Genomic DNA, 23,108 nt, shown 5'->3' on the forward strand with positions numbered 1-23,108 from the left:
ACATGTATGAATATGAAAAGAAAAAAAGATTTTGAGTCTTAAAAATAGTGTACCTTACAATGCATTATCTAGATCGTCCATTTTCAAGATTTTCAACTGTTCATACATCTACTTGATTTGAACCATTTTTGGAGTTTAAATTTTTTTAATTAGAAATGATTAAGAATTTTTTACATTAAAATTATACTTATGATAAAATTTGGAGGAGCGCCTTGGCTTGATTTTGCATAGCTTTGGCATTCCAAAGTTATCCTTAGTGCGACCTTTGATTTGTCAAGTGGTTACATTTGGTTGGGAAGTGCATCAAAACATTCCTTGCCACAATAAGTGCCTTTTGTGTGTAGCCCATGAGGACGACTACTGCAACAAAATATCCTAAGTTCGAATCCTACCATTGAACTACTTAAAACAAGATTTCGTGCCTGAGTTAAAGCATAACAATTACCTGAATCTGCATTTGAAACCACGACAGATCCAAGCTCTGCAACATGACAACAGGTCCGGCTCAGGCTTGCCGAGCCCACCTGAGGCTCAAGCTGGCTCGGGTCTACCCTCTGGCCCACCAGTTTAGATCATGGAAAGTTGTAATGTATCGAAGTGGCATGTCCTATATCATATAGGATGGAGTATCCAGTTATGTTTCCGGGATTGTAGATATTAACCATAGCTTCCAGTTACATGATACGGATGATCTCCACCATCCACCCTCATGATCCAATGGTGGATGTTGACACGGTGGTCTACCGCATACCAAACACGACTTGTGTATAGCATACTTCCCCATAGATTTTGTAAGACTAAGGATGGCAATGGGCCGGGTGACCTAAAAAAATTGCACACCCACTCGCAAAGTGCCTAAAAGAATCCCCCTAGGGATGATCCGAACTTTGGAAGGGCAGATCTAGTTGTCTAAAAACTCAAAATGCTTTTTTCTACAATTTACTCGTCTTGTGATTGTGATTGTGATTTCAAATTGGATCCCAAAATCACAAATCAAGGAGTGGGTCTTTACCAAATTGAACAAATGCACAAATTGCTCAAGTAGGAGCATAATACACATGTTCCTTATTGACTCCACCTTATATAAAATGGGATTGTATACTATAAGACCGGTTTTGAAAAAAAAAACCACAAGTGCCTGTAGCAGTCATATTTGAAATCAGTAGTTGAGGTGTGTCACAAACTTTTGTGATATGTTTTTCAAACCCGATCAATAGCACACGCCTTCGATTTCACATCTAATGGCCAGGAGTGAATTGACGATTGACAGTCTTATTGTGGCCTTTGTCTTATGAAATAGCCAATGTTGGGTGCATTTTCTACACAAGCCGGGTTCTAAAGGAGATGATGCGAACATGCTAGAGCATTAAACCTGCAGAAATGGAGGAAGATAATAGTATTAAGAATATTCAGTGGTCCATCGAAACAGCACCTAAACAAACAAGCAAACACTACCCAGCAAATAAAATTTTGGGCAACCAAACAAACTAGGGGACGGAAAGTAAAAGACAAAGTTTCTAAAATTAATATGAAAAAAAAATTGTAAAATATTTTGATGAGAAGTTTTTTAATCTCATATCCAAAATGGCCATAAAATAGATAAAATCCGTAATATACAATAAATTTAGATGTTTTTGCCTTATGCATGGCGCTTTGGTATTTCTTAAATTCCATAAAAAAAATATTAATAGATGGATCATGCAGGAGATAAAATCAAGTTCGAAAATAGGATATAGGAAGTACAAAAACATATTAGAATGGAGAGAGAGAGAGAGAGAGAGAGAGAGTGGGGGAGGGGCCTGGCTTCTAGGATTTAGGTAGGGGCCACTAGGGTCTTGGACCGGGCCAGGACCAACCTAGCCCAGCACATTGCAGTCTCTCCCCCTCTCTCTCTCTCACCCACACACACTAAGTTTGATCTTTTTCTCTCTCTAAGCATGCAAATGGAAAATATGAAGCACCCTCTGAAACCATAGTATTCCTTATGCATTATAAGTGGGACATCCATATCATAGTGGTGACCTCCCACCATTTCTACAAAGAGGAAACACAAGTAATCTTTTTTTCACACGCATGTTACAAAATAAGGCAGCTGCAAGTTTTAGGGAACCTCATGTTCTCCCTTTTGCCTAGTTCATTGCTCTTTGAGAGACATTATGTCGTATGGCATGAAAAAATAGAGTGGTAGTGCTTATAGAAAACCAATTTTACTAAATTAGGCCAGGCCAAATTGAACCTTGATTCCAAGAGAAGATATTCGCTAAATTAAATGAACCTAGGGGAGGCAGTGGGCCCGGACCTGACCTGGACCTGATGACATCACCCAATCTGGGTTCGGGTATGGGTCCAAAAATTGGACTTGGCAAATCGGGTTTGGGTATGGGTCCATGTGGACCATACCCGAATAGTGTTATTAATTATATAAGATATAGTATATACTATTTAAAATAGTATAAATATAACCATATATTTTTAGTTATAATATTTAAATAAGGAAAAAGTTTATATAGAGCCGAGACTCTAAACAATCAAATTAGAGCCCACCTCAAAAATTTCACTAGAAGAAGTTGTTTTGATGTCCAAATACCCTCAAATTGATTATCAAGATGCATAAACATGAGAAAAAAATAGATTTCTAATTTTGGAAATAATGCATCTTGTAACGTATTTTTTTACTGTCACTTTTCAATATTTTTAAGTTTTCGTAGATCTGCTTGATCTATACTATTTTTGAAGCTTTAGATTTATAATTAAAGATGAAAATATATTTTAAGGCTATTACAAAGATTTCCGATATTGAAACCACATTTTTCAACATTATTTGAAGGCACGCTTTATTTTAATTGTTTACGAGCCTCACTAAGATGTACACACGCTTCAAATTTCAAGTAATTTGGATTTGTAGAAAAAAAATGAAAATTGAAATACTACTAGACAACTATGACCGTGCAATGAAGCTTGAATGGTGATGAAGAGAGGCGAAATCACTATTTATTTTCGCCTATAGACATTGGAAAGATTTTTCCTATATATACATATATATATCCAATTGGTGGCTAACTTGGCTGATTTCATTGATTCTTGATTTACCGAATTCTTGTGGAAGATCTAAAGAGGCTTTAAAGAAAAATTTTCCTTTTTCTTTTTGCTTTTTGTTTTTTTGTCACTCTTGGTACAAATTTGCACCCCCGATTCTGATGAGGGTTCTTACCACAAATCCAATCTTTGTTTTTGTCGTTTTTGGCCACAGAGAAAGGTTGGGAGGTTGAAGAGAACAAGTAAAATATTACATTACCTCAATCGATTTCCATGAATTTTTTTGGTGCGATTTATTTATTTTTATAGAAGTTCAAAGATCTTATTAAAAGGTTAAAGAGGTTATAGGGAAATTACGGAAGTACAACATCATAAACCACTAAGTTGGTTAGGGATGTGCCATTTTTCGCAAGAGTATATGCCAAAATATTAGCCTCCCGATACAAATGAGTAAAAAAAAAAGAAAAGGAAATAAAGAAATCCAAAACTTCAAGCAAAAATGAATGCAGTTCCCAAAGATCCTTCTTCTTCCTCTTACACCAGTTGATGATATTCAAATAATCCCCTTCCACAATACAAATAGTCCCAATGTGTTTCCCACCGAAGAGCTTACGACCCTAAAGAAGAGCAAGGAACTAAACATAATTTGTAGATTTATTCCCCAAAGGACCTGCATAATTGAACAGAATTTTACCTTCCCAATCTCTCACAACACCTCCAAAACCCGTTGGGCCCTATTCCCTAAGGAACTACCATTAAAATTCAACTTTAAAGTTCCCCTAAGAGGCATAGACCACAAGCTTCTTGGCCTACAGTTGCGGACCCCCAAATGTAGGAGGTTAAAAAAATTACACCTCACATCATTCAACAATATCTTTCCCCAAATCGGATTCAACAATATCTTTCTCCAATTTCGAGATCGATAAATACATCCATATAGCATGAAGAATTTTATCGAAGATTCTATTAAGAGGCAAACATATCCCATAAAAAACTCGTCTATTTCTTTCTTTCTAAATTTCCCACAGAACTACATCCCTCGCAATCTGCCAAATAACCAAATCAATACATGATAAATTTGGAATTGATAGCGCTCTAAGAACCCCATAAACATCAGTAGGTAACACCAGAGCCACACCAATCTTACCACAAACCAACGCCCGATATCAAAGGTAAAAGGGCAATGGAGAAACAAATGGGGACCAGTTTCACCATCACCCTTACATAGAAGACAAAATAGTTTTACTTAGAAGTAATGTTATAGTATTCGATACAATCTATTTTAGTTCGACACCGTCGATTTAACACATTGTTTAAAGTTGTCAAAATTTAGCACAACTTTTATGGCAGCAATAAATCTATATCATTCAACTAAAATAGACAATGTAGACTATTGCAAATAAGGTTTCCACATTATATAAGCTTTTATTGTATACTAATTTCTCTTGTGACTGTTGTTTTTTAAGTTATTTAAATTATTTTTCAATTAGTTGAAAAAAAACTCTAATAATGATGATTTAAATTATTTCCCCAATTTTATTTCTGTATTGTAAATACCATAGTTCTGAATGACAAGTATTAGCCAGCCATGGTGAAATCTACCCTTGATGATCAGGAACTATAATGGATGCTCCTATGGTGTACAATATACCATACACCATCTGTGCATCCTATGCGTCCCTTTAGAATGAACCCCTGCCCTATCGATTCGGCTTTTAGAGACCTATAATTTTGAAAATGAGAGTGCACTATACACTTTATGGTCCGATTAAAAAGACAAACCGTCCATCTCTTTTTATGCTCATCTTCTCCTAATTTTTTGTGAAAGATAGTGTGGCTTTTCACTTTATTTGTGTCTAATTTACTGAATTTGATTATGTGATATTCTAAGTTAATATTTTAAAAAATTTTGGAGATGTAACCTCATGAACCTAGCCACCAGCTTAAAAGAGGTGTAGATCTTGCATGAAGGAGTTGGTGTACAGTAAGCATGTTATACACGCTCTAGAGACATTTTCGATCGAGTCCTTTTCATGTGAAATTTATCTAGAAGTTTTAAATATTAAATAATGCATATATTTTTTTACGATTCTTAAACCATATTTTCATAATTAAATAATTTGGATGAAAATTGCCAAAACTAGAGAAACCTTGGTTCAAACACCTAAGCCATTGTCAACATTAGGGGACAAGTTCAATCAATGTGCCCCCTGTAGATTGAAAATGGTATAATTGCTTTCTTTGGTAAAGAGGGCCTTTTACAATAAAAAAAACTAAAATTTTGTTATTTACAAAACATGCCAAATATTTTGTCAAATGAGTCATCTCTCTTTACTTGACCTTGTGGAAGAAAGGGACATCATTCCCACATGGAAATTTTGACAAAAAGATCTTCACCCAACTTTGTCCTCCATATTTGTCATAATTTTTGCTCCCCTTTTCCACTTTTAGGGGCCGGGTCAAGTTTGAACACATGTAGAGTTTTGAAAATGGGTGACCCTACTTTTTCATCATAGAAGCCATGGATACAATGGTTAAGACTTAAAAGGTCCTGTTTCGACAGCCACATTTTTTAGTTGGGAGAATAAATTTGTTTTAAGTTTGTCCTTAAATGAGTGATATGCTGGCTTGGCAAATAACTATTCTAAAATACAATTTCAAAAATAACCAAAAATCATTTAAAAAAAAAAAAAAAAACTTAAGATTTTTCCATCAAGGGAAAATAAGTGGTCGTTAAGATTGTTTACGAAGTACCTAATTTCATAAAGGAGGTAAAAATAAACCGGCAATACTCAAACAGGGCCCATATGACTACCTCAAGAAAAGAATATCATGATTTGTTTACCACGATACAGTATTCGAACATGATACATGGATCTCCACCGTCTTCTTCCCATGTGGATTAGATTGGAGGTCCCATCACGGCCCCAATTGCACATTGTGGGACCCACAAAGCAACCCATCTACATTCTCATTTGGAGTGTATGTGCGATTATTTATGTGGGAGCATGTCACCAATATGCAACATTTGGGCTTAGTTAGAAGGCAACGGCCACAAGAATCTTCTTCCTTTTAATCATGTGATAGTAGTGATTTAAAAAACCCGGGTCAACACGGAATCGTTTGGTTCGACCCAAGAATCGGTCACTCCTTTTCCCTTTCGGTTATGCATTTTTATAGGAAAAACGAACGAGTCTAAAAGGGAACAGGAGGTTTTGTATAATAAAACAACGATTCTCTATAATAGAACAACGATCTAGACTTGTTTTTGGTCGGTTCACAATTTTTCCACATGCTTTTTCTCTGTCACATGTTTCTTTGCCAGTTCACTGTTTTTTTTTTGGTGTATTGTTCAATTTCAAGGACTGTCAATAAGACATATAAGAACAAAATGTGGTACAAATATCATCCTGTACATTCAAATTAATTGCAGGGGAAATCTATGGAATTACGGTCAATATTCGAATTACTTAGAATTTTACCCGTATTTTTTAATATAAGTTCAAGTAGTCCATTCTTTTGATCAAATTTCAATAACCATCGAGTGAAACATCAAAATGGATTTTGAAATTTATTGAATTATGCCTAAGTTAAATGTTAAATATTTCAACTTTTAGGCATATTTTGATAAATTTCTCTGAATTTTTCTAAACTGTAATTAATTATCTTGGTGGTTAAGGATGGGAGGACAACGGCATGAGGATTGAAATCACAAGTTATATAGAGACTTTTAAGGAGTGAATCCACCGTACATATCCAAAGGGAAAGAGTAAAAATGAAAGGAAAATATTTATATAAAGTGTCAACCTTGTACTGAAGAAGGTGCAATTCAAAAATCCACCAGAAGAGGTTGTTCCAGTGTTGTAAGACCCTCCAATTGATCATATCGACTTCAATATATGCAGATATGAAAAAAGAAAAAGATTTCAAGGCTAAAAAATATATCATTGAGTAACACATTGCTTGGACCATCTATTTTCTATATTTTCAAATATTTATAGATCAGCTTGATCGGCACTATTTTTGGAACCATAAGTTTTATAACTAGGGTTGAAAGTAGATTTTCAAGCTATCGTAAGGTTTCCTACACCAAAATTGCTTCTTTCTTCATAATTCTAGTATGTGCTTTATTTTGATTTTTTAAGATGAACACCTTATATAGAACTCACCCAAGTACTTGGTCCTTTTTCCATGGTTTAAAGGCTCTAAGCCTGCAATCTTGAAATCTAGAAGAAAGAAAACAGCAAAGCAACCATCAGTCTTAAATGCTATTTGTTGTCATTGGGCTGTAGGCAATAAATCAAATGCCTTGTTTGTCTTGTAACAAAAAGGGAACATTACATTTTTTTTAATTTATTTTTTATTTGCCTTAAAGCATTGGTGATTTGGATAGAAGTATAAAGAAGGGTCTTGTGAAAAGACAAAAGTGGCCGAGTGTGAATTTGATGGACTGATTTCCAAATTTGTCTTTTTGTAAAGAGAGAATTAAAGGGCTATGTAACCCCCATTTTGCTTTATACCTAACAAAAGAGGCAAGAAGAGAAGAAACCTTATCTTGTATATTACTTGGAGAATTAAGGGCACATTTTTGGCTTTTCTAGATCTTGCATTACCTGGTGGTTTTTAATTTCTCAAGCCAAATTTAAGAAGCAAGGAAGAGAGGTTAAACAATTTTATTTATTGCGAGCTTCTGACAGGTCCACAACTTGATTTATATGTCTCTGAGGATCGACAGCCATCTGAAATCAACAACCATCTAGTATTGATTAATAAAAAATCGCACGTCGATTACATTTTTACAAAAAGCAAAAACTAGTATGTTGTAATGTCATAGCTACCTCTTTCATGAATAGTCGTCAGATCTCAAATACATATAAATTATTATGTGTATGGAAATATTGACAAAAGGTTTTTGTTTTCCAATCTATTTTTTCGAAACAGCTTACTCCTATTTTCATCCTTTTCACTAACAAGAAAAAAAACTACGAAAGGCCACACGTGGCGTTGGTAGGATTTGAACCCCACTATAGCGCAAAATGAACAAAAAATCACAAAATCCATCAGATAATTACCAAAACCTTATTGAGAATTCGAACTTAATCTAAAAAAAATTTTACTGTGAATTTGAAATTTTGGTGGAAGGTCTCAAGTTGCTCTAGCCCATTAATTCAACTACATACTTTCTCTATTGCATTATTCATTTACATGTAGTCTAGGTACTATGTGGAGAGTTGAGTCTAATACAACGGCTGCCATCATTATCCTCTCTCTCATCTTTCATTACATTTTGCCATAATTATTCTCTCTCTCTCTTATCATTCATTGCATTATGGTAATGAATGAATGGATGAGAAAAGGAAGGAAGGAATAAAGATTGGTCTTTTTTGTGTCCACTTGGCATGATTTGGAACGACCTTAGTGGCAACTCATCCAACATATGAATAGTATCGACCAATGAATTCAGGATGGAATTTACTACCCAATCCCAGTGTTTTAAAACTCGGCAATTTTCAATTCGGATTTATCCGGACAGGAATCTGTCGAATCGAATCGGTTCTGGGATGATCCGAGATTTAGCCCGATTCCTCTTAAAACGTGTATTTTTTTATTTTTTTTCAGAGGCATTCTATAAATTGGAATGATACATAGAAAATTAGCTTGTCCCCAACATCCCTATTTTAGTTTTTATTTCACTTTGTTTATTTTTTATTGTTTTTTATCATTAATTTGGTCGATCCAAAGACCCGATACGGATTTGTGGGTGGACGATCCGTCCTACCGATGAAGGGCCAACACCTCATGAAATTTGGTAAAGCCACATGCATCGTAGAAACCTTATTGATGGTCCGTGTAACCATTTTCTGCTTTTAATTGACGAATTTGAAGTTCTAAATATGGTGGAGATGGTGGATATATGATGCGTGAAGATTTAAAGTTGATCGTTTAGAAAAAGTATTACAAGATGGGCTATTATTAAAATTAAAAAAGATAAATTTCTCTTCTTTTTTTTTTTTTTAAATCAATGATAGCGTGGGTGGTGACTATCAATTTGTAGGTTTTGTCTCCTATGAGATTTGAAACATAGCTTCATAGAAGTTGTGGCTTATCAAATACTTTTCCCTTTGAGGACACGGTTTTGGTGAGTCGCTGATTCACCTATTACCATGGGGGTCCTTTGTCAATCAAACATCCATCTCTAAGATTGATGTCAAAAAGTATCACATCCACTGAACGTTAAAATGGACGGTGAAGAAAGAAATTCAAAAAATAATTGTTATAGTTTTTAAAAATAAAAATTCCAAATTTAAATCATTGTCTTGGTCAAGATTATTGAAATTTAAAATTTTGGATCGAAAATACATCTTTCAGATATATTTTGTCAAGAGGCCGGCAAGAATTTTGTGAGTCGGCTGACTTACCAAGCAATTTTCCTCCCTGAATACTATTATTAATAGGGAGTTTATAGTACGAAAATATTTAACTTTGACATAAAGGAGGTCACAATTACTGATTATAGTCAGATTTAAATTTTGATTGGTTAGGGTGTGTGACAAATTTTGAGAGTTTTCCTTTTTGAATCTGAGTTGGTAAACTAGACACTCCCAGTCTTTAAATTTCACATCCAATGGCAAAAGTTAACTATAACCTATTTGTACCCAACAATGATGTAAATCTCAATGATTCTCAATCCAAATTGCCAGTCTGGAGCGGGAATCTATTGGAACCAAATCGGTTCTGGAATGGTATGGTACACGCCTAGTTTCCCACAAACTTAACTACCTCCAAGTGATCCAACACGATTTGTGAAGTGGGGTGAGCGATCTACTCCACCCATCTAGGATTTGAAACACTAATACAAAGAGAGATGTTCTTATCATATACTTTCTTATATTAATATCACTTGTCGTCTTGATCAAGTTAATATTAAAAGAAAAAACGTCAAATTTATCAAATTACACTAAATATTCATATTATTTAACATCCTACTTATGTTTGCTTGTCTAATTTCAAATTAAACATTGCTTTTTTTATCAAATTTCAAATAGCCCATCAAACTACACATCAAAATGGGTTTTGAAATTTATAAAAATTGTTAAATGATTCAACTTCCCAATGTATTTAATAAATTCCCAAAAAAAAATAAAGTAACACTCCTACATAAGAAGTAACACCCGTATGCCATCCTTGGTAGTAAATTAACCTATAATAGTGGGACAGATCATTCACCCACATATCAATATTGGATTGCTGGATTAGCAATCTCGATTGAGTCTACATCAATCCGAATAGGTGACAAAGAAATATTAAACAAAATAAAAATTAAGGCAAGGGTTTATGGGCAGGGCTTTAAAAAGGATATAAGAAAATATTATATAAGCTTAAAAAATACTTTATATATATATATATATATATATATATATATATATATATATATATATATATATATATATATATATATATATATATATATATATATATATATATATATATATATATATATATATATATATAAAAGAAAAGTATGCAATGAAACCATTTATCTTTAGTACAAGGTGGTCATAATGAATCTTGACTGTTGGATGGGAAATTGAGTGGCTGCATTTACTCCAGTAACTAAGCTCAAAGTTAAAAAGAAATTTTTTCCAACTTTGTGATATATATATATATATATATATAACTGTCCAGATGCTATCCGAATAAAAAATCGTCAGTTTTTAAAATATTGTATGAACTTTTTAATTAGCATTAAAATTTATATATAGTATGGCCTCCCTCTCTTCCAAAGTTCGAAGCTACCCCCATTAAATTAGGCAAATAACGTAGTGCAGTTTACACACGTGAAACTACAGACTTTAATTATTCATGTAAATTTAGTCATATCAAAATCTTAAACAAGGAAAAAGACAGTTGCCCTAATCTTTTGCAAGGAAAGAGAGATATATTGAATTTTTTAATTCAAGTAGCAAAAATCTACCTGTTTGTTTCCTTTTAAAAAGAGTTAGAAAAGAGAGTTCCAAAAACATATAGAAAAAAAAAAGAGTTGGAAAAATATTATATTTGTTTTTTCCCCCTAAACTGCCAAAGGAAAATGACAAGCATTTATGTAGTTGGAGGAAACTGATGGATAGAAAAAGAAGCAGACTCATTAAAGAACTGAAAAAAATAAGAAAAAAAAATAAAAGGTGAGGTTTGCATAATGTGCACACTTTTATTATACAAGTAAGGTGCATCTCTAAATTTTGTTGAAAGATAGAGTTTTGCTTTCAAAAATTTCAAAATAACTTGAAAATCTATGTTCAACTCTAGTGGTGGAATTTAAATTTTAAAAAACGAAGCGCATCATCTAGATCTATAGACACTTGAGAATATTAAAAACCGACGATCCTAATAACTTGTTACGAGGTACATTATATTTAGAGCTTGAAATTTTTTTTTTTTTTATAGCCATACATATCGATGTCAAAACAACGAATTGGACGGTCTTCTGATTTCCAAACACTCTATTTACTAGCCCTTTTTTTTTTTTTTTTTTTTTTTTTTTAGTATAAAGTTACAATCTTATAAAAACTTTTTCCTTTTTTAAAAAAAAAATAAAAGTTGGATGAGGAAAAAGAACTGGAAAGAATGGAGGTGAAGTGGAGGGCTTTTGTGAAAGATGGAGGCTTCCAAACTCGTCCTCCACCGTTGCTTTTTTTCTGGCATTTCGGTTGGTCCTCATACAGAGAGAAGAGAGATGTGGGATCCCACTTGGCCGTCCAAAAAGAGCTTCAATCACCACTCACTCTCTCTCTTACTCTTTCTCTCTCTCTCTCATCAACTTGCAAATTCCACACTCTCTCTCTCTCTTCACCTTTCAATCTCCACTTGCTTTCTATTACCTCTCTCGTCTCAATCACTTTCTATCCTTCCCTGTCTCCATACCCTAATCACTCTTAAAACTTTTTATCCTTTCTTTCTCTCTCTTTCTACTCTATTCTAAACACATTCTCTCTCTACCCTAATACAAACGGAAATAAAGTTCATGCAAGGCCCACGGCTTAAACAGTCAAAAGCACAACTCAAAAATTTATTAGAAGAGGTTGTTTTGATGTTGACAAACTCTCGATTCGATCGTCTCGATCTTAAGATGTATGGATATGAGAAAAAATAGATCTCAAATCTATAAAATATTGCATCTTGTGTTGTACTTTTTAGACTGTCTATTTTCATGGATCTGCTCCATCTACATTATTTTTTTGGGTCGTTTGGATCCTAGGTCATCCAAAATCATGTTTTTTATACCAGGGTATCTTGCATAAAAAACGACGTTTGGTAACTTTTTGGATACATAACCATGTTTTTGTAACAAAAAAGAAGACTAAAACATGGATATGCAAAACCAATAAAAAATCGAGTTATCCAAAATATTGTTTTGCGTAAACATGAAAAAGGAAATACAACTTGTGACAATATTATTTTCATGGAGCTGCCCACTTTATTAAACACAATTAATTATGACAAAACATCCACACAAATTAGAGTGCGAAACCACTTCAAATGTTAAGTTTTAGGGAGAGAAAGTATATTAAAAAAAAATTTTAAAAAAAAATATATCAAATTTTTAGAGAGAGAAACTACTAAAAAAATAGAGAGTTAAACTATCTCGATATTTTTAAAGAGAAACTATATCCAATTTTAAGTCTTAGAGAGAGAAAGTATCTTAAATGTTTAGAGAGAGAAACTATATCACATTTTAGAGAGAGAATTTACCTAACAAATTTAGAGAGATAATCCTTCTCAAAATTTTAGAGAGAGAAATAATATCAAATTATAAATTTCAAATGAATAAAGTATCTTAAAACTTTAGAGGGATAAAATATATCAAATTCTAGAGAGATAAACTACCTGAATTTTTTAGAGAGAAATTATTTTGAGACTTTTAGAAAGCATAACTATGTCAAATTTAAATTTTTAGAGACAGAAAATATCTTAAAACTCTAGAGAAAAAAGTTACCTAAATTTATTTAGAGTGAGAAACTCTCTCAATTTTCAAGTTTTAGAGAGAAAGTATTGTAAAATTTTAGAGAGTGAAAGTATTGAGAGAAACTACTTAAAATTTTTTAGAGAGGGAAATACCTGAAAATATTTAGCGAGAAAAACTATCTCAAAATTTCAAGTTTTAGAAAGAGAAAGTACATTAAAATTTTGAAGATATAAACTATATCAAATTTTAAAGAGAGAGACTATCTAAAAAAATTTAAAGTGATAAACCATCTCAAAAATTTTAGAGAGAGAAAGTGTCTTAAAATTTTAGATAGAGAAATACCTAAATTTTTAGCGAAAGAAACTATCTCAAAATTTTTAAACGGAAATTAGCTTAAATTTTAAGCTTTAGAGAGATAGAGTACGTTAAAATTTTAGAGAGAAAAACTATATCAAATTTTATAGATAGAAACTATTTCAAAATTTAAGTTTCAGAGAGAGAAAGAGAAAAACAACCTAAAACTTTTTACAGAGAGAATTACCTCACAAAAATTAGAGAGATAAATTATATCGAATTTCAAGTTTTAGAGAGAAAGGTTCTTGAAACTTTAGAGAGTGAAACTATATCAAGTTTTAGATAAAGAAATTACCTAAAAAAAAATTAGAGAGATAAACTATCTCAAAAAATTTCAAGAAACTTTCTCAAACTTTAAGTTTTAGAGAGGGAAAGTATCTTAAAGTTTAGTGAGAGAAACTATATCAAGTTTTAAGATGGGAAACTACTTGAAAAAATTTTGAGGTAGAAACTATCTCAAAATTTTTAGAGAGATAAATTTTCAACTAAAATTTCAATATTTTAGAAAGAGAAACTATCTCGAAATATTTGAAGAGAAGCTATATCAAATTTAAAGTTTTAGACAGTTTTATCTCCAAAAATTATGAGATAGTTTATCTTTTTAAAAATTTTAAGTAGTTTTTCTCTCAAAATTTTGGTATGATTTCTCTCTCCAAAATTTTGGTAAAATTTTTATAATGGGCAAACCTTTTATATGTAGTATTACATATCAAATATGACGAAATATAATTTTTACAGAAAAATATTTTGTACGAAAATGTTTCATACCTACCCAAATGTTAGTATTATCTACAAGCTAAGGTTATGCGTAACCATGTTATGCAAAACATGGTTTTGTTTATCCAAGGATCCAGATGAGCCCTTAATCTTTAAATTTTATATTTAAATATGAAAATAAATTTCAGATGATTATAAAATAACTTATATTAAAATAATATTTTTTGATACTATTTGAAAGTGCATTTTAGTTTTGATTGTTTAGAGCCTCAGCCTTATAAAGTAATATAATGTGTCTGTGTCTCTAGTCGAATCCACACACACATCTCTCTCTTTTCATCTCACTAAAAACTAAAAAACACGCACCCTATCACCACAATTTCCCTTTCCTTCCGCCCTAAAACGCCCCCTAAATATCAAATGACATCACGATTTGAAACATTTTTTTTTTTTTTTGGGTGCGGTTTGTATAGAGCCGAAGCTATGAACCTAAAGAATACCTTCAAATTGTATTGAGAAATATAGTTTCAATATTGGAAATCTTTGAGATAGCTTTAAAATATATTGTCGTATGTCATTATAAAATTTGAAGCTTTAAAAATAGTAAAGATCGGGCAGACCTATGAAAACTTAAAAATCTTGAAAATTGACAGTCCAAAAATGCGTTACAAGATGCATGATTTCCAAAACTTGAAATCCATTTTTTTTCTCATTTCCATGCATCTTGATGTCGAGATGATCAATTTGAGGATATTTAAGCATCAAAACTACCTCTTCTAGTGAAATTTTGTAGGTGGGCTTTACTTTGATTGTTTGGAGCCTCCCACTTATATAAACTGTTTTTTTTATTTTTTCTTTTAAACTATTTTCTTTTTTATTTGTTTATGCAAAAACAAAGTAAAGCCTCATTTTAAATCCTTGCTCATAAAAGACTTTCGAGTATTGGACACCATGGTGATGGCTCTACAATCAATTTCAACACCAATTACAAAATTACATCTCAAAAAGTGGTACAGATCTTGTGGATCCATGTATATTTATTTTTAGGGCGAAATAGGCGGTCAAGATAATATATACGAAATTTTTCAAACTAGAAATTTTAATTTTGTAATAATCAAGCCTGAGATGATCGATTTGAAGGTTATCCGCATCCAAAATTTTTCAATGATGTTTGAAGTGAGATTTTTTTTAATTTGATAGGGCTCCAGCTCTATAACATTTTTTTTTTCTTTTTTTTTTTTTCCTCCATGTAGATTTTTCACTTAGATTTCAAAATGGGTTGTTGTAAGAGTGTCATTGAATAGACACACAGTTTTAAAAAAATATTCTCGGCTTTCGTAACTCACCCCAAACAATCCAATTTGACATACAACGAGTGGGAATGATTATGACACCTATCTACAAAAGATAAAAAGGTGCGGGTTTGTATAGAGCCTATAGGCTCTAAACAATTAAACTAGAGCCTACCTTCAAATAGTGTCGAAAAATGTGGTTTCACTGTTGAAATCTTTGTGATAGCTTTAAAATATATTTTCATATTTATTTATAAAGTTTAAAGCTTCAGAAATAGTGTAGATCTATGAAAACTTGGAAAACTTGAAAATTAACGGTCACAAAATGAGTTACAACATACATTATTTCCAAAACATGAAATCCATTTTTTTCTCATGTCCATGCATCTTGATGTTGAGATGATCAATTTGGGCATCAACACAACCTCTTGTTCTGAAATTTGTTAGGTAGGCTCAAATCTGATTCTTTAAAACTTTTTCCCATACAATCATTTAGTTATTGGGAAAAGTTTATATAGAGCCGACACTCTACACAATGAAATTTGAGCCTACCTCAAAAATTTCATTAGAAGAGGTTGTTTTGAAGCCAACTATCATCAGATTGATCACCACGATATCAAGATGCATAAACATGAAAAAAAAAAAGGATTTCAAGTTTTGAAATAGTGTATTTTATAACATATTTTTTGAATAGTGAATTTTCAATATTTTTAAGTTTTCAAAGATTTGTGGGTCTATACTATTTCTGAAACTTTAAATTATAAATGAAGATGAAAATATATTTTAAGGCTATCACAAATATTTTCAATATTGAAATTTTCAATATTAAAACCGCATTTCTCGATACTATTCGAAGGTACGGTCTATTTGATTGTTTAGAGACTAGGCGCTATATAAACAGCATCCTTAGTTATTAAACACTTGTTGTCAAATAAAAAAATAAAAAGAGTTATTCGACATGAAACGGAAATTTGGAAAGTTTCGGCGTGGGGACCGATATTTCGGGGAGCGAGGACAGCGAAAACTCAAAAGGGGGCACACATACACGGAGGCGAGTACTGTACCTTCCCTCATTGTCAAATTAAATAATATAAAACAATATAGAAACATGCATAATTTCTGATACAAATAATATCTTTTTGTGTGATTTAAGATTTCGTGGTACTCTCACATATGCGAGAAGAGACAGCTCCACCAGTCTCTTTCTTGGCTCTTTCGGATTCAAATGGACGGCCGTGATTCCTAGTTAACTGCCTCCAAATTTGAATAACGGCTGATGTCTAGAACTGGGCCTAGTACCGGTGATATTTTAAATAGGGTTGTAAATGGGCCGGGTCAACCTCAATCCGAAGGGGTTTAAACCATACCGCAACTTACCCTCTCCCTTTAGGTGGAATCCCAAGGGATTGGTTAAAAAGAAACTAGTTGGCTTTTATATATGGAGATTACATTCATTTTTATCTTTTAAATTTCATATGTAATTGAATAGACACAACGTTTCCGTAAAAAAAATTTCGTACTTTGTGACTCACTATAAGTTATCCAATTTGACATTAATGAGTGAGAATGATTGTGATGTCTATGTACAAAAGGTAAATGGTTTATTTGTAGACAATCTAAAAAAAAAAATGGGATTGTAAACGAAATAAATACATCCATCCAAGTGTAATCGAATAGATACAGTTCCACAAAAAAAAATTCGGACTTTGTGGCACCCTAAGGTATCCAATTTGACTTCAATGAGTGATAATGATTGTGATGTCCATGTACAAAAGATAAATGATTGCTTTGTAGACAAAAAAAAAAAAAAAAATTGATTGTATATAATGTGAACATGTACCTTTGATCCAATGAGGTCAAAATTACTTATAACCATTCAATGCGAAAACTAATAGCTAGGGTGTGTTATAAACTTCGAGAAAATTTCATTTGAAATTTGAGCTTGGTCAAGAAAATAAATACATTCATCCAATTTCACATCAAATTATCAAGACTGATTGTGACTACCTTGTACCTAAGATAAATGGTCTAATTGTATACTTTTCCTCATCGTATACTTTTTATTTTAAACTTTTCAATAAAAATAAAATATTAGGTTATTATAGGGGTTATTGGCATTTGAATTGTAAATTTGGATATGATTTTCATAGCACAACTTACTTTGATTGTACAAACCACGCCCCGTATATGTTATGGGAATATATATAATGAGACTATTTATCTTTAAACAAGATGGTCACAATTATTCTTGACCATTGAATGTAAAAATAGGTAGCTGCATTTATTTCATTGACCATGCTCAAAGTTCAAAATAAATTTTATTGAACTTTGTTACATATGTAAGCTATCAGATTTCACATCAGATGGTTATAAGTAATTGTGATCTCATTGTATCAAAGGTAAATGGTCTCGTTATATGCAATCCCATATGTTACATGTTTTAGATTGAGTTAGCTTTGGATCACTCATAACCTACACCGATATATAAGCTAAGACATATCCAGATCCAGACCAAACCAAGTTTATGTCCAAGTAAGATGAATGCATACTTAACTTGGTGAGTTCAATAGATGAGTACTGATCTGGATTGAGGCAAGTTGATTTGCAGGCGTTGGCTCAACATGTTTGTCACCCTATACTTCCCCTATTGCATAGAAGATATATACTCCCCCATCCAACTATCCAATTTAGATCAAGTGAGTCACTTATTGTTTGATCTAGATCCACGCCTCTGACTATTTTATTTTAAGTTTTGTCTACAAATTATATGAATATAATATTTGGTACATGCCATCATCTCAATGGGGTGCACCTAAAGAAATATTAAAATGAAGTTTTAGATAAAATATAACAACTAAAATCGTGCGGTTTGTATAGAGCTTATGCTCTAAACAATCAAATTAGAGCCTACCTTCAAATAATGTCGAGAAATGTGGTGTCAATACTAGAAATCTTTTTGATAGCCTTAAAATATAGTTTTATCTTTATTTATAAAGTTTAAAGCTTCAAAATAGTGTAGATCAAGACATCTATGAAAACTTGAAAATATTGAAAATTGACGGTTCAAAAATGCGTTACAAAATACATTATTTTTAAAACTTGAAATCTTTTTTTTTTTCTCATGTCCATGCATCTTGATGTCGAGATGATCAATTTGGAGATATTTGGGCATCAAAATAACCTCTTCTAGTGAAACTTTTGAGGTAGACTCGAATTTTATTGTTTAGAGACTCGACTCTATATAAACTTTTCTCATAACTCAAACACCCTTTAAAACTTTTAGGAGTATTTTGGGTGTTTTATATTTTTAAGAATATTTGTTTTATATTGATCATACGTGCGACTTTAAGAGAGGAGTGGACACCCAAAAATTGGTGTCAAATAGTTCATAAATAAAAATTAAAAATAAAATAGTGTAGAGATGTAACATTGTGATTGGGGCCTTTCAAGCGTCCATTCAGAATGGATGGTTGGATAGGAATAGGCATGTAAGTTTTATATAGTAGGGAAACATTGAAAGTTTGCCCTTATAAATTAATGGGTGCGGTTCACATAGAGCCTAGGCTCTAAACAATCAAATCAAAGCCTACCTTCAAATAGTGTCGAGAAATATAGTTTCAATGCTAAAAATATTTGTGATACCCTTAAAATATATTTTCGTCTTTATTTATAATAGTGTAGATTGATAGATCTATGAAAACTTTAAAATCTTGAAAATTTACGGTCCAAAAATACGTTATAAAATAAATTATTTTCAAAACTTAGAAATCCACTTTTTTCTCATGTCCATGCATCTTGATGTCGAGATGATCAATATGAGGATATTTGAGCATCAAAACAAACTCTTCTAGTGAAATTTTTGAGGTAGGCTCAAATTTGATTGTTAAAAGTCTCGTCTCTATTTAAACTTTTCCCTAAATTATGACATCACAAGGTTTCTATTAGTCGACCGATGCATTTATTCACATAAGTCCTCCCTCCCAAACATGGGGTGGGTAATCTACACCATGGTGAAAATAAATATGGGAAAAGTTTATATAACATAAGTCCTCCCTCCCAAACATGGGGTGGATAATCTACACCATGGTGAAAATAAATATGGGAAAAGTTTATATAGAGCCGACGCTATCTCAAAACTTTCACTAGAAGATGTTGTTTTAATGCCTAAATTTCCTCAAATTAATCATCTCGACATTAAGATACATGAACATGAGAAAAAAAATGGATTTCAAGTTTTGGAAAAAGTGTATTTTGTAATTTTTTTTTTTATAAGAATTCAGATCTTTATTAATCAAAGACTAAAAAGAAATTATAAAATCCTTGACCAAAGTCTCAGTCAAGGCGGAACCACCTTTAGCATGATAATCGGCCATAACATTGGCCTCACAAAACACATACAGAAAGGAAAAAGCAAAAGGCCTGGATAAGTCGCAAATTTACATCAAAGAAGACCTCAATTTTCAAGGTGGATTTTGAATCCTATTGCACCAAATGATGACATTCATCGAGTCTCCTTCTACCACACAAAATTGACCCACCATTCTTTTCACGAAGAGTTTTAAATCGGGACGTGAGGCCATCATCTCTGCATAGTTAACCATTTTTTCCCCCAACAGGCCTACATGTATTTTGTAACACATTTTTGGACTGTCAATTTTCAAGATTTTCATAGATCTATTGATCTACATTATTTTTGAAGCTTTAAAGTTTATAAATAAATATGAAAATTATTTTAAAGCTATTACAAAGAATTTCAATATTGAAACCACATTTATCGACACTAGTTGAAGGTAGGCTCTATACAAACCGCACCTAATAAATATTGTTTTTTTGAAAATTAAAATAATATTTCTAATTTTTGTGTTTCCAAAAATCGAAGTATTGTCTGAAAAATATAATATTTTTCAAAATTCAAATATCCAAGTAATTTGTTGGAGAAAAATAACCGATAAATTTTCATATCCCTTTTGCCCGATTTTTCGGTGAGGAAAGCGACGTCGACCTTTTTGACCGCGGTAAAAGCCAGGACCACGGGCCCACTACACGTCATGACTTGATAATCTTCGGCCGCCTGTATTCTGCGTTTCATCCTTTCGATCAAAATATTTGGACGGATGTGATTCGCTCTTGGACATCACAGAACGCTTGCGTCATGATAGGCGCGCGCTGCAGTCTCACGTGGCAGTACTATGTGGGAGGGCCATACTGGTGACGTGGACGCGGCAAACGTCGAAACGTGTATAAACTCTAGTGGGTCCTGAGATAGGGCCCACTCCCGGTGGGCTGCCACGTCACGCATGGCGCATACATTCGAGGGCATGGGCAGGAAAGCGACGTGGCAGAGAGCCTCCTTTTGTTGGCAGTGGGATCTAGAGAGAGAGAGAGAGAGGAGAGAGAAACAAGAAGTGAGCTTTTTTTTCGCGTTGGAAAATGGTTTGAGATTATCCAAATAACCAAAACATCAACTTAAAACTCTTAAAAAATTGCAATTCAAAGTATTGGAAAACTTTTACTTAAAAAATTGCAATTCAAAGTATTGGAAAACTTTTACTCTTATATTTTGTGGTTGTGAAAAAGTTAGGACTTCAAACTCTAAAAATAATATATATTACGATAATGTGTATAAACGGTCTATTTTTTAAAAAAAATAAATGTTTATAGATCTGCATGACATGTACAAGCTTCTAATTTTATTGTCCTTGCTACTACTAGGGGCAAAAAATGTGGCCTGAAGTCCAATGTCAGGCCCAATTCATGGCCATGATAGGCTAGCTCAGTCTTTTTTTTTTTATGTTATATTTGAATTTATTTGGCCTATCCCATCCTAGCCGCAAACGATGAAGGCCTCTTTGCGTTGTCCAGACAATACTTGGTAAGTTGAGGAATAATTATATATTGGCGAACCCAAATATCGATAATAAATCGATTCTATTTTTTAAAATTGGGTAAAATATATGAATTGTTAAAAAATAGGTTAAGTTAAAGAATCAATAATATTTTGGATTTAACTAAAAAAGAATGAGTGAAAAAAAAAATATGATATGTAAAGATGATATAATATAGAATTATGATTTGAAGTCATTATATAGACATAGGGTCTCATAGTATCATTACTCTATATAGATATATTAAAGCCATTGAACAATAATTTTATGACCATACCTAATATCATTATCATTAAAATATTACTTGACAAATTATTGTCTAAAGTTTTAATAAATTCAACAACAATGCTTACTCTATTGTCACAACCCAAAACATCACAGATTTATTGGGAATATAAAATAATGTAACAACAACAACATTAAACATAAGTAGTATATTAGTAAATAAGAATAACCGTAAACCAAGGTATAAGATTATTATTCAAAGAAAAAATAAAAAAGGCCCACAGTGTAGGATTGCGGTTAACTAAAACAAAACACAAAAGATCCAAATATGTAAAATGGTGGTTCATCTAAAATGTTGTATACCATTGAAATATAATAGTAATAATAATAATATGAAATTAATCAAACTTCTCTTTGCATAGAGAAAGCTACAAAATGTTTAAGTAAATTTGAATCTCACATTTAAATCCTAACTGCCAAAATATTTAGTATTATTGAATCTCTCTCTTGTTCTTTATAAGTACGCTTTGGGTTTAAAGAAAAAAAAAGATATTTAATTAGGTTACTCTTATTCTAATTGTACCTATTATTTTGATATGTGCGATTGTTTTGATAATTTATTTTTGGGGAATATATTGCCCGTAATTCTTTGTACACTTTTTTAAGGGAATTTATTGGGAAAAAAAATTATGAAATTTTTTGTTAAATTAAGATTCTTAATTTACTCCCACGGCTAATGTATTTATCTCTAATTAATAATTAATAATATTAACTTCATGAATAAATAAAGTTATAGGGAATAATTTTTTTCAAAAGTTTTCTTTTTAAAAAAAGGATAAAATAAGGATTTTATCGATTCTATTAAAAAAATGTGATTTTTTGAATCGGAGATCTTGTGAAAAACTTTGAGTTTTTAATCGATTTCAAATAATATAATTTTTTTGTTTGTTTTTACAAAATCATGTGTACTTGCTAACTATGATCTAAACTGGCATTGGGCTTCGGCCCAAACTTCCTAGACTCGCCCTGTTGGGCCCTACAACTGAGGAGATCGTAAGGGTGGCAACGGACCACTAGCAGTGGCCCAACCCTTGTCCCTACAAGGCTAGCCTAAGCTTAGCCCGGGACCATGTTGGGCCGCATTGAACTAAAATAAAAAATGAGAAAAAATTGAAGAGAAATAAAATGAAGGAATGGAAGAGAGAGAAGAGAGAAGTGAAGCGGAGTTCAAGAAATTGGTGTGCAGTGGAAACACTGTTGGAAAAACGGGGGGATCTAACCGTTAACTGTCGGGTAAGATCGGAACTAGTCAATGGGCGGTTATGGTTTTGGGCAGTTTTGGTGATCGATAAGTATTTAAAAAAAATTGTTAAGAAAAAAATTTATATAAATTCCAAAAAATAAATTGCAGTACCACAGCCTTAGCTACCGGTCTAGGTTTTCATTCCCACTGACGCATTCGAAAACCATTAATTATTTCTAAAAACGGGTTGGGACCTGTATTCCACACTTATCTACCAAAAAAAAGTATTTTTTTTAATATTTTTATATTATAGTAAAGAATAAAAATTATTTTCGATCATTAATACTCACTTTTCTATTTTCCCACTTTTTTTTCAAGAAAATTTTAAAATA

The sequence above is a fragment of the Amborella trichopoda genome, chromosome 13 (genome assembly GCF_054954075.1).
Source record: "Amborella trichopoda isolate Santa Cruz 75 chromosome 13, AtrichopodaSantaCruz75HAP2 v2.0, whole genome shotgun sequence".
Lineage (NCBI taxonomy): Eukaryota > Viridiplantae > Streptophyta > Magnoliopsida > Amborellales > Amborellaceae > Amborella > Amborella trichopoda.